The sequence below is a fragment of the Bubalus bubalis genome, chromosome 14 (assembly GCF_019923935.1).
Source record: "Bubalus bubalis isolate 160015118507 breed Murrah chromosome 14, NDDB_SH_1, whole genome shotgun sequence".
Taxonomy (NCBI): Eukaryota; Metazoa; Chordata; class Mammalia; order Artiodactyla; family Bovidae; genus Bubalus; species Bubalus bubalis.
In genome coordinates, this window is record NC_059170.1 from 1943794 (window position 1) to 1957130 (window position 13337).

The window sequence follows — 13337 nt, forward strand, 5'->3', positions numbered from 1 at the left end:
GGACGAGGCACGCGTGACTACACTGTGATGTCTGGGTCAGTCCCCCTCTATGGGGCAGTGATCAAAAGCATGACTGCAATTGACTCAGAGTGAGTTGGGAGAGGTCTGCGTGTAGAAAGAAGTGTCTGCCACTCTAGCCCGGGGACGCCTGGAAAAAGTGTCAAAGAGACTTCAGATTTCCAGTGACTCTTCAACACAGGGACCACCCCCTGTCCACATTCCAGGGAAGCAGTCTGATAAGAGGAGCTGACAGCTTCATGAGTGTGTCAATATTTGAGGAGGGGTGGAGAGCGTAAAGAAAGAAGATTAGGAGGAGAAACCGGGTCATGAGATGTGATGATGAGCGCCAGCTGAAGCAGGCAAGACTGGGAGCAACTCCCGCCAGGTGGACAGTCAGAAGCAGACTCTCCCCCCAGAAGTCTGTGGACTCTCTGCTGCCTCCAGCCAGGGCCCTGAGCTTGGTTTAATGCTCTGCAGTCACGCTCTTGAGCTCACTAACAGTTTTATCGTTGAACTTGTGTTGTGGACGCAAAATAGCCTATAAGAAAAGTCAAGTCAGAGCACTCACGACATCAGTGGAGGGTGTGGGGCAACGGAAGCGCTCACAGGTGGTCAAGGGGATGGTCGCGGGGATGGAAGACATTATGACCACTTTGCAAGACGGTTTGGCAGTTTCATATAAAATTAAACATGCTCATACCATGTGACACAACAGTCACACTCCTTGGCATTTTCCCAAAGGAATGGAAAACTTACGTTCACACAAATACCTGCACGTGGATGTTTACAGCAGTTTTATCCATAATGGCCAAAACCTGAAAGTCGCTAAGATGTCCTTCAGAAGTTGAATGGATAAATAAACTGGCGTATCCAGACAATGGAATATTATCCAGAGCTAGAAAGAAATGAGCTAGCAAGCCATGAAAAGACATGGAGGAAACTTACAGGCGTATTTCAAAGGGAAGGAAGCCCATCTGGAAAAGGCTGCAAACTGTATGATCCAACCATGTGACGTCCTGGGAAAAGGAAAACTATGGAGACGTTAAAAAGATGAGCAGTTTCCCAAGGTTTAGGGGGAAGGAAGGATGAAGAGGCGGAACACAGAAGACCTTTAGGACAATGACCCCATCCCGTATGACACTTCAGTGGCAGACATGTATCACTATGCATTTGCCCAAACCCATAGAGTATATACCATCACGAGTGGACTGTAATATAGAGAGAGGGCCTGTGGACGCAGCAGGGGAGGGAGAGGGTGGAGGGACTGAGTGGCCTTGACATATACGCCACCATGTGTAAAGTAGACAGCTAGTGGGAAGCTGCTCCGTAAGGCAGGGAGCCCAGCCCGGCGCTCTGTGATAACTTAGAGGGTGGGGTGGGGCTGGGTGGGAGGGAGGCTCTCCAGGGAGGGGAGAGGAGATGTATGCATAGATATATATAGATAGGTATATATACAGAGACATCTATTTATGACTGGTTTGTGCTGTTGTACAGAGGAAATCAGCACAACACTGTAAAGCAGTTGTCTTCTAGTTTAAAAAAATTAGTTAATTTTAAAAAAATTCTAGAAGAGAGTGAACACAGAAGATCTCTAGGACAGTGACCTTATCCTGTATGATACTATCATTATCCCATATGATACATCAATTCATCAAAACTATGGATTTTAAGTAATTATAATGTAGGTTCATCAATTGTAAAAAATGTCCCATTCTGGAGTGGGCTGCTGATAGTGGGGTAGAGTGTACACGTGTGGAAGCAGCTGGTATACAGGGAATCCCCATACCTCCCTCTCAATTTTGCTGTGAAGCTAAAAAATAAGAGTCTTTTAAAAAACCTGATGGAAAGGGGTGGGTGTGTGAACACAGGAAGGACACGCCATCACACGTCCACTGTCTGTTGCTGCCCGTTCACGGGTCTCCACGGTGCCCACAGGCAGGAAATCCCTGTGGACCCTGGTGGGCGGGTGTCTAGCAAGACTCAAGGTGAGTAGAAGTGAAGTGTGTTACAGCTACAAGCGAGTTTGTAGGGGCACTGGCAGCCCTGAGCAGCCTCAGTTTCCACTCATAATCAGAAATGGGCTCAGAGCAGAAAGAAGGCCACGCATTCTAAGAAGCACAGACAGCAGAAGGACCCGCAGTAACCCTTCCCCCTCACGCCCGCTCCCTGCAGGGATGGCTAAGAGGAGGGAAGACGCAGCAGCCAGTAGCTTCTTTCCCCTCAACCTGCCCTTACTCCTCAGTCAGCTGAAGGCAGACAGTGTGGGTCCAATGCGTGAGCGCCTCGAAGCAACGTCTACAATCGAGTCAGTGTGTGTGGCACTTACTCTGTTTTAGAAAAAAGGGAATAAAAGTTGTGTGAGTTGGGGTGTTCCAAGAAGGAGCTCATTGCATTTAAAACCGATATTGCATGCTAGAAAATTGAATGGTAAAACTCATGCTAATTACTGAAAATTTCAATTTTTCTTTACTTAGAAAGACTTAGAATAGTAAGTAAAATATATAACACATAGTGAGAGGCTGTGGAAGAAAGGAAAATGCTTTCTGTTTTAGAACCTCTGCAAGCGTGCTCAGCCGTGTCCAACTCTGCAACTCCATGAACTGTAGCCCGCCAGGATCCTCCGTCCATGGGATTCCCCAGACAAGAATACTGGAGTGGCTTGACATTTCGTCCTCCAGGTGATCTCTCCAGGGACCCAGGGATGAAGCCCTAGCCTCTTGTGTCTCCTGCATTGGCAGGTGGATCCGCTACCACTGCACTACCTGGGAAGCCCTACAGGACCTCTCCCAGCACCATTTCCTGCTTTTAGAACAAGGGTCTCTGGATTTCCCTCTTGCACGAGGTCCTGCCCATCACTGAGCCAGCCCTGCCCATGGGACCACTCCTCAGTAACACTCGGGCAGGGTCTGTGATAGACCAGACGAGCTCCCTGCCCAGACGATGTTTCTTCGTGCTAAGATGCCATCCACAGGGTACTGCCTGTCACACATACTGACGGGGAAGCCGGTGCATTCAGGGAGGGCTTGCTGAGCCCTCCTCTAGAGCAGGGAGAGGCCTTCCTGCTCTGCAGGGTGCTGGGCGTCAGACACAGAACCCAGCACACAAAAAATACAGAAGCCCCCGCAGCCAAGAGGGGCGACAGAGACTGAGGGCTGGGGAGAGCGAACCGCTGGCTCCCACTCAGCAGCTGGTCAGGCATGGGGAGAGCCTGGGGTCCCCTGTGAGCCTGGGGTCCGCTGTGAGCCTGGGGTCCGCTGAGGGCTGGGGTCCACTGTGGGCCAGGGTCAGGGAGCCTGGGGTCCGATGTGGGCCTGGGGTCCGCTGTGGGCCGGGGTCTGGGAGCCCAGGCCCTCTTCCTGCTGGCCGCCTGACCCCGTGCCTGTGTCTGTGTTGGCACGCTGTGCACGCCTGACGGCTGCTTAGCAACCGGGTGGAGTCCAGCTTATGGACCTAATTGCGGTGCATCCGTTTGTGAGTTCAGGGTTTATTTCAGCAGCACGTCTGCTCCTCACACGTGCCTTTCTGAAAGGGGCCTCTCTAGCTCCCCCTGCTTCTCCCTCCTAGCAGCCTCAGCTTTTGTTTCATAATGAGGATCCCACTCTGTGACTCTGTTTATCTGCAATACTCTGTGTTTAATTATAGTGGGCCTGGGCAGGGTGGAGCAGGGCCTCTAAGCACAGGCCTGTATACAGCTGGTGCTTGACAAATATTCATGACGGGTGCTGGGATGCATATATTAATGAACAAAGCCACAGTAATTACCAGTTTTATTTCTCTGGAGTGTTTTCTCAAGAACACTGAATAACATAACTCATCATGTGTCCCTTTTTGCACTGGCTGTTAGGAAGCTCAAAGCCACACCCGAGCAAGTTTATAAACCCACACATACACTCGCCAGTGATCTTACTCCCATTCAACGTACCCACTCTCATTTTTCTATCTTCTTTCGTTCAGTTCAGTTCAGTTCAGTCGCTCAGTCGTGTCTGACTCTTTGAGACCCCACGGACTGCAGCATGCCAGGCTTCCCTGTCCATCACAAACTCCTGGAGCTTGCTCAAACTCATGTCCATTGAGTCGGTGATGCCTTCTTTTGTTATCTTTTTTAAAAATTTAAAAGTTGACTTACAATTTACATACCATACAATTCGCTTGCCTTACTGCACAATTCAGTGATTTTTGGTCTATTTACAGAGTTGTGTAACTATCAGCTTAGCTTTTTGTTTTTGTTTGGCCATGTGGCCTATGGGACCTTAGTTCCTGGACCAGGGATCAAACCTGTGCCCCCCTCCTTTAGAGTGTGGAGTCTTAACCACTGGACCGCCAAGGAAGTCCCTCATTATCTTTCTGTTTATGCTCTCCTATTGTGTTGCATGTGTCTTTCTAAGATACTGTAGTAAACATCCTTGCTGGAATTAAATACACTGAATGGCCTGTCTTGAATTTCTAGCTTGCAGAAAAGAAGAATGCCCTTTCCAGTGCCAGGCCCTGTCTCCAGAGCAGTAAACCACCCTTAGGTTACCCGCTTTCCAGTACCCACAGGCCTTTGGGAGGGATGTTTACGTGACTGGAGGCTGTGGGGGGTGAGATGGTGTTTCCTCCCCCTTCGGTGGTGTCCCAGAAAGAATGAAGGTGAAAGGCAGGCAGAGCAGCAAAACCTCACAGGATGTGTTTTCCCGGCTTTCCCCAGGCCCCGTGGTCACTGGGGAAGGGAGCCAGCTGCCCGGGTCAGCCTGAGTGGACGCGGCCAGTGAGGACAGGACTCGTGGGGCCAGGCAGGCGAAGCACAAGAGCAATCAGGGGCTCGGGTTCTCCGGGAGAGGCGAGGCCAGCCCCCGAGCCAGGAAGAGAACCTGCTCCTGCAGGGCGGTCCGGGAGAGGCGAGCTCCACCCAGGCTTGTGTTTGTCCTGCTCTGTGTATTCAGCCAACAGGCTCCGGACGAGGAAGCAAAGGGCAAGGAGCCGAGCTCAGCTGACAGCCTGGCACTGGGCAGCACCAGCTGGACACACGGCACTCCACGCAGAAGCAGCTCCAGGAGATACCCGAGGACAGAAGACACTTCCACCGGGGGCTTGCAGGTAACTGCTTCCAGATCTTTTCAGCGTGGCCGGAGAGTTTGTTCTTTTTGTTATTTGTAGGCGATGAACTGTAGAAGCCAGAGGCCAGAGAGGGTTGAGCTTGACCCTGGCTCTGCCAGTAAGTCACTGTGTGGTGTTGGGTCTGCGAGGGCCTCAGTTTCACCATCTGTGAAATGGACCCAAAGATAGCCCTTTCTAAAAGGATACAAGGACTACATGATAATGTGAGTAGTGTTGAGTTCAAAACAGCAGGAATAACTCCTATTTGCATGGACCCGTTGCGTGTCATTTCAAGTGTAAACCTTAGGGGGAGAGTCAAGTGGATGGAGAGGCATGCTGTGTGCTTGGGGGACCACCATCAGAACTACAGCCCCCCAGTGCAGAGCCATCTTTGAGTCTGTGTCTAGGGGCAGTGCTAAGGAGGTGAAGGGGACAGGGAGAAGGACTTCCCCAGGGACTTTTGTGAATCTGGCTCTTGACATAAATTCTTATTTAACATTCAAGACCTCCCCTGGAGGCACCTGCAGGATTCAGATCCCAGCAGCAGACTCCAGAAATCTGCATTGCCCTCAGAAACTCCATTTACTGCCTTGAATAGCCATGGTGATGAGAGAGCAGGTGGTCTGGAGCCCGACTGATGCCCAATCCAGTCTCAACCCCACCACTGACCGGCTGGGTGCCCTGGGGTGGGTGACTTCATTCTCTGAGCTTTAGTGTCTTCATCTGTAAAATAGGCAAGTTAATAGTCTCGAGATGAAAGTGACATCCACGAGGGCTGAGGGACCAAGGCAGGGAACACCTACCGATGCGCTTAATTAGCATCAGCTGTTATTCTTATTGTTGTCAGCATCTCCATGTGATATCAGGAAAATGAGGTTGCGGAGGGGTGGGCAGGGACTCCTGGATCTCACGGAAGGGAAGCTGTGAAACTGGGCTCCCGTCAGAGCCGACTTCAGTGGGATGAGTGAGGCTCTGTCCTCTCCTTGGGGGCAGAATTTAAGAGACACCAAAAAACTCCATCTTTGAGATAAATTATATTTTAAAGCAATATTTTTAAATTTCTCAATGAATATGAAAACATCCACAATGAACCAAGTAACCACACATTTTGTAAAGAACAACTCCCAGCATTAATTCTGTTTTTTTAAGATAATATATTATTGAAATATATATATGTATTATTTATCTTGATGGCTGAGTTTTCTGGAACCCCTTAAATTTTTCACCAGGAAGCATCTGACCCCACTCTCATCATGCCCTGCTAGAGTTGAGTTGCCTTAGAGGCCAGGAGTGTATAGATCCTGGGGTGTGTGTGTGTGTGCATGCGTGCACACACACGCTCCATCACTCAGTCCTGTCCGACTCTTTGTGACCCCATGGACTGTACCCTGCCAGGCTCCTCTGTCCATGGGATTTCCCAGGCAAGGATACTGGAGTGGGTTGCCATTTCCTTCTCCAGGGGAATCTCTCAGACTCAGGGATTGAACCTGTGTCTCCTGCATTGGTAAGCAGATTCTTTACCAATGAGCCACCTGGGAAGCTGTATAGATCCTTGCTCTGCCCCTAAATTAAAACCAAGGGAGGGCCCTGCAAACATGGATTTTGATTGAAGGAGTCCCAAATCAGGGTGGCTGTTTTTTCCCAAAGGGTTCTGAAACTCGGGAAGGGTTGTCTTTGTAGGGAAAGGCATGTGCTTCAGGAGAGAACCGGACCTGGCTGAGCCCATCCTGTCTGGCTTCTGGTGGCGACAGGGACGCACAGGGAGGTTTGGGAAAGGCCCAGGAGGGCGGGCCCGCTCCTGCAGGCCCGCCCGAGCCGCTGGCGGCTCAAACGTTGGTGGAGAGTCACCGTGTCAGCAGCCTCTCCTGCTGCCCAGAGCTGGGCTGGGCAGCCTGAAGGGTCTGAATGCCTTAGTCCTGTGGAACCAGGTTCAAGCTTAGCTCTGCCTCACCAGAGCTTCCTATCTGATCAGGGTTACTTTACTCTCCTTTATCCATTAAATCAGCAGATATAACTTGAGGGCACACTCGTGCAAGCAGGATAAGTGGGGTACCTGCCCCCAAGGAGTTTACATTCTCAGGGTGAAGGGCTTGCATCATTAAGCCTCAGTCTCTTTATCTGCGTAATGGGGGGATAACAGGCTGCTGTAAGAGAAAACACAAACAATGGAAGTCAAGTGCCCAGTGCTGGGCTCCTTGCAGGGACAACGCGGGGAGGCACTCACTCTGAGGTGCCCACGGTATCTGCCCAACCTTGAAGGGGTCGCCTCCTTGCATTTTGCGCCCTGACGCCTCTCCTGCCCCACCCCACTCCTGACCCTGCCAAGCTCATAGTAAGGCTGCGGCTAATGTTACCTGCCATCACTATTAGCCTAAAGATGTTTGGGGCAACACGCGGGATAAGATGCTGAGCTCTGAGGCTTCTAGGAACTGCGATGGGTAAAGGGATGCAAACACAAGAAAGCATTCCAGTAGCAGGACCTCAATTCCCAGATCTCCTCAAACACTCAGCAGCGCTTTGATAAGGAGGCCATCGCCCTGAACCCACACATACCAGGGCTCTGGGCGCAGGGCTGGGGGCGCAGAGAGGAACGGCTTTCAGCCCTCTCTGCACACAGCAGCCCGTGTCACGGTGCAGGGCCACGGGGGGTGCAGGGCCACGGGGGGTGCGGGGCCACGGGGGGTGCGGGGCCACGGGGGGTGCAGGGCCACGAGGGGTGCAGGGCCACGGGGCCCGGCACGTCTGTTCTCGTCACTCACCTTGGTGCTGTCTTTGGAGCTGGGGGCAGAGGGCTTGTCCTGCTGGGCATGCCAGCCTGCTCCTGTTGGCACCGCCCTCAGCGGGTGGTGAGAAGGGCCCCCATTTACCTACATTCCACTGCATTGATCAAAGGTGTTTCCGTTTATCCAGTGACTAATTCTGGCACCACTGCGCCCTTTGAGGACTTCCTCCTCCATCTGACAGTGGCCGCTGCGGAAACGCTCTTTCTCCAGGGCAGCTGGTCCCACGGTTTGGTGTTTGATCTGTTTGGAGAAGGAGGACACATCATTAACTTGTAACTCAATGAAGAGTCAGTGGTGGGAGGGGTGGGCGGGGATAAGAGGAAAGGTGTTTAAGGGAAGAAACTTGTAAGGAGTAGTAGAGACTGAGGGCACAGGAAATGAATACAGACATTTAATTGCATCATATGGTAAATATCATTGTATTGGCAACCATATTACAATATATAAATGTATCAAAGTAAAACATGTTGCGCCTTAAACTTATAAATGTTACATGTCAAAGTCATTCAGTTAAAACCCTCTAAAATTGATTAATTGATTAAGTACATTAAAGAAGGCCCCATGAACACCAATCCCTGGAGTAAAGGAGGAGAGATGCAAAAGAAACTTCCCTGAATGGCCAATTCACTTGTGGGTCAAAACAGAGCTAGAGTGATTACAACACTGATAAGTGAAATAAACAGTCAGAACTGTTTTCTCATCTGACTGCTGCCAAGCCCTTGGGCTAAATCTTTCCAAAGATTATTGATGACTTTTCAATTTTTTATTCACTTTAGGTCTGGCTATGTTCCTTGACTAGTTATGATTTTGATTTCTCATTGCAAAAACAGATATGCAATAAACATTTTATAGTCTATGCTGTATTACATTATATGCAAATACTTAATAAAATTTAGCATAACTTATATGATAGAGGAGATAGTAAGAGTAAGAAAAAGTTTAGAGCTTGAACTGTGGAGCCAGGCTGCTAAGGGTTAAGTCCTGATGCTCCCTCTTACTAGGTGATGATCTGTATTAGTCAACTCAAGCAGTGTAACCAAAAAAAACAAACAAGCCACCCATAGACTGGGTGACTTGAACGACAGATATTTGTTTCCCTGCAACCCTAGAGGCTAATAAATCCAAGAGGAAGATCCTAACTAATTCTGGTTTTGGTGGAAGTTCTTTTCCTCACTTGCAGCCCTCACACCTCTGACCTCTTGTGGGGTCCTCACATGGTAGAGAGAGAAAGCAAGCTCTTGGGTGTTTTCTCTTATAAGGGTGCTAATCCTTAGGATTAGAGCCCCACCCTTATAACTTCCTCTAGTCTGTCTCTAAATACAGTCATGCTGGGTTAGGGTTTCTACATGTGAATTTGGAGGGGAACATAATTCAGCTCATAGCCTGGTCTTAGGCAAGGAATTCAGGCTCTCTGGACTCACGTGATGCGTCTGTAAAACGGGGACAATAAGAGCAGCCGCCTCAGGAGTTCCCTGCTGGCCTAGAGGTTAGGATTTGCCACCATCGCCGCCGTGGCCTGGGTTCGATCCTTGGTCAGGAAACTGAAATCCTGCATGCCACGTGGACAGTTTGGCCAAAAAAAAAAAAAAAAAAGAGTGCTTTGAAAGGGTTGCAAACATCTTCAGACTTGTTGAGATGGCTGTGATTTGTGGACTTTGAAAGCCAATGCCCTTCCTCTCTCTGAGAATCCGGTCCTTGGTTCTATGTACCAGGGGAGCCAGCATCTGGGGGAGTCCCTGGCCCAAAATGTCCAGGATGGCACCTCTCAGCCCTCGCCATCGTGGAAGTCACCCGGAGATCCTGAAAATATTCTGATGCCTGGGCCCCAGCCAGGGGTTCTGATGGGATGGGTCTGGCGGGGCCTGGACACAGGGACTGAAATCTCCCATGGGGGTTGGAATGTGTAACAGTGTGAAGACTGGCCTCTGTAACAGAGCTGGGAAATGGAGAAGTAGGGAGACTTTCTCATCTGAATGACCCCCAGCCAAAGACCTAGCCCACGTTCTCCAAATGCTAGGCCCTTGAGTCTAATCTCAAAAATAAGCCTCTCTGCCATATGGAGACTTGTGCTTAATATCAGATTAAAGAACATTCATAAGAACAAAACTATGTACACCATCAGGTCATTAAAGGGTGTTTTGATACCACCTTCAATTTTTTTTTTCCAAAATAAAAACTGAGCTCTTTCAAAGAATATGTTTTTCTTGATGGATAAAACTCATCATCTGATTTATTCTTCTCCTCTGTTGGAGACCGGAGGAAGCTTCATCACAGACAGGAATGGTCTAGTCTGGACCACCTGCAGCCTCAGTTTTGCCATCTGCTAAATGGGGATAAAAAGGTTTCCTGCCACACAGAGTCCCTGACACGGCTTTCAGGGTGATCAACTCATCCTGGCTTGCCTAGGACTTCCCTGGCTGTAACAGGAAAGGCCCGCCTCCCCAGAATGTCCTCATCCCCAGGACATCCTGGGGGTTGCTCTCTATCACAGCCCCCATACCTGTGTGCACTTGCTGAAAATACAGATCCGGGATCCCGGCCCGACTGTGTGAGGTGATCACGGAAATCGGAAGCGCTGCCCAGTTCTTTAGTTGCTTGTATCAGACAACTCTGAGAGTATTGGTGATGATCATGGTGATACTTCTAACCATGAAGAACCTTCAGGGCACCCCTTCACCACGTGCCACACCCTGTTTGGGGCACCTTCTATGTATTAGTGCCTTGAACTCTCACAGCGACCTCTTGAGTGTGTGCCCTTATTATCCCCATTTTACAGAAGAGGAGGCTGAGGCCCCGTGAGGCTCGGTAACTTGCCCAGTGTCACTCATTCAGTAGGTGGCTGAGTGGGGACTCGCACCTGGGTGTTTAGCCCCCAGAGCCCACACCCTTATTTGACGGCACTGCTCTCTACTTAGAGGTCTCAGCACTGGCACATCCCCAGTCAGCTGTGATCAACATTACTACCTTATTAATTGTACCATCTTTGGGGTGGGCGTCCCTGGTGGCTCAGACGGTAAAGAATCTGCCTGCAGTGTGGGAGACGCAGGTTCGATCCTTGGATCAAGAAGATCCCCTGGAGGGGGGCATGGCAGCCCACTCCAGTATCTTGCCTGGAGAATCCCATGGACAGAGGAGCCTGGTGGGCTACAGTCCATGGGGTCGCAAAGAGTTGGACACAACCCAGCGACTAAAAACAGCAGCAACATTTTTGGGGCTCAAAAGGACTTGCCGTGCTCATGTAAACCTTTAACGAAAAGTTTAATTGCTAAACGTGAAAGCATTTCCTTTGATGTCCCCAGACATTTTGGCCTTACTGGCGGGCTGCGGTCGATGGGGTCGCACAGTCGGACAGGACTGAGCACACGTGCACCGCAGGCTGAATACGTTAGTTTCGGCCAATACTGAGGTTGACCGATAGGTGGCAGTAACCGCCTGTTTTCGTCTCATGGAAATCTGGCCCCTTGCAAAATTTGAAAGGCAGAAGCAGTTTCACAACACATATGTTGTAACTGCTGGCGGAAACCAATGTTATCTGAGTCCAAGTTGTCCCTGCAAAAGACGTGCAAATGTATTTTCCTTCTTTCAGGCCATTTGGCCTCGACACTGCCGGAGAGGCGCCTTAAAACCTGCAATGGTCGGGATATGGAACCCAGACGCTTTCGGGTTGAAAGTTTCTGTCCTGTCTGCACGCACCACAACTCTCTCAGGGCAAAGATTTTTCATAACCTCAAACATTTTAATTGAAGTTACCTCCCAAATTGGATTAAATGTAAATTGAATAATAGGAGCTTTGAAAGTTTGTAAGCCCATTGGTAAATTATTTTTAATTTTGAAAAAGCTAGATTTAGATGGAGACATCATCTACTGTGTATACATTTTTGCAAATGGCCTTGGTCAATTGAGGCATCTAACCTACGAATTTCAGTTTTCTCATCTGTAAAATTGGAGCGATGACACCTCTGCCGTGTGGATTTGTTGTAAGGAGTAAATTCATTTACAGCACGTGGAGCTCTCAGGACAGTTTCCCAGCAGGTGATGAGCACCCACCAAATTTGTTGTTATTATTATATCAGGGCGTCCCTGGTGGCTCAGCAGTAAAGGATCCGCCTGCCAAAGCAGAAGACACAGGTTCCATCCCTGGGTCGGGAAGATACCCTGGAGAAGGGCATGGCTACCCACTCCAGTCTTCTTGCCTGGAGAATCCCATGGACAGAGGAGCCCGGCGGGCTACAGTCCATGGGGTTACAAAGAGTCAGACATGACTGAGTGACTAACACATGACTTAGCAACTAAACTACATTTTTTTTTTATTAATATTACTATCGTTCAAACATAACGTTATTTATTGAAGCTGTGCCGGGTGTCTCTTGCTGTGCGAAGCTTTTCTCAGGTTGCCGGAGGGGCCTGCTCTCCAGATGCGGCGCAGGCGCTTCTCGCTGCGGAGGCTCCGCGTGTTGTAGCGCACGGGCTCTCGGGGTGAGGGCTGCAGTCGCTGCGCTCATGCGCCCAGGAGTTGCTGGTCCCGGCTCGCAGGCCCACGCCGCAGCAGCTGCGGCACACAGGCCTGGCTGCTCCGAGGCACGTGGGACTTCCTGGACCAGGGATCAGATCCGTGTCTCCTGCACCGGCAGGCGGGTTCTTTACCGCTGAGCCGCCAGAGGAGCCCCTACTATTTCTGTCTCATCATTACTATGGTTGTTAGAGTTGTCATTACTCTTAAACACAGTGGGTTCAGCTCCTGGTCACTCTTAATTTGGGCAACACTTAATCTCTAAGCTGCTTCAACCTCATTATTTGCAAAATGAGTATATGTTACCGAGGCTGATGTTGAGCAAAACCTATAAACTTTCTAGAAAAGGCCAGGCAGTAAATATCTTAGGCTTTGCAGCCATATGGTCTCTGTTGAAACGCCTCAGCTCTGCCTCAGTACATGAAGCAGCTGTAGGTAGACTATAGATAAAGGAATGGGCATGGCTGTCTTCCAATAGAATTTTATTTATGGATACCACAATTTGAATTTCATATAATTCTTATGTGTCACAATCTATGATTCTTCTGATTTTTTCCCCCAACCCTTTATAAGTGTAAAATCCATTCTTAGCACACAGGCCAGCCTAAAACAGGCGGTGGACTGGATTTGTTCCCCAGCTGTCATTTGCTGGCCCTGGCCTTGAATATTCAATATTATTTTCATAGTATCCCATTTATAGATGAAGCGATGGCCTATTGGGAGTATGGATATCTTGGACTTTATAAACAGAAAATATTGCAACATAACTGGGGTCCTGTATGTTTTACGGCTGTCCAGCTTTATTACCTGTTGTAATGACCTGTGGTTAATACATAAAATCCCGATTCTGATATCTACCAGTTTCCCCCAAGAAAGCCCTTTTGGGGCCTCCCAAATTTCTGATTACTCAAGTCTCCTCCCATGGAAATCCTTGGAGATGCATTGGCTGCGTTTGGCCAGGAATTAAA

At 49.5% G+C, this 13337-nt stretch overlaps 1 protein-coding gene across 10 annotated transcripts in view; it reads left to right on the forward strand.

Moving 5' to 3' along the window:
- The first annotated feature begins 4924 nt into the window (after positions 1–4924).
- The window catches only part of BCAS1 (brain enriched myelin associated protein 1), a 99324-nt gene continuing 90911 nt past the window's right edge, over positions 4925–13337 (forward strand). For 3 of the 10 annotated variants that reach the window (XM_006063672.4, XM_044927500.2, XM_044927499.2), the window contains exon 1: positions 4925–5076. The gene's annotated coding sequence lies outside the window, so the exon portion shown is untranslated. The remainder of the gene's footprint in view (positions 5077–13337) is intronic. The other 7 variants (XM_006063669.4, XM_044927501.2, XM_006063671.4 and 4 more) reach the window with 5 other exon arrangements.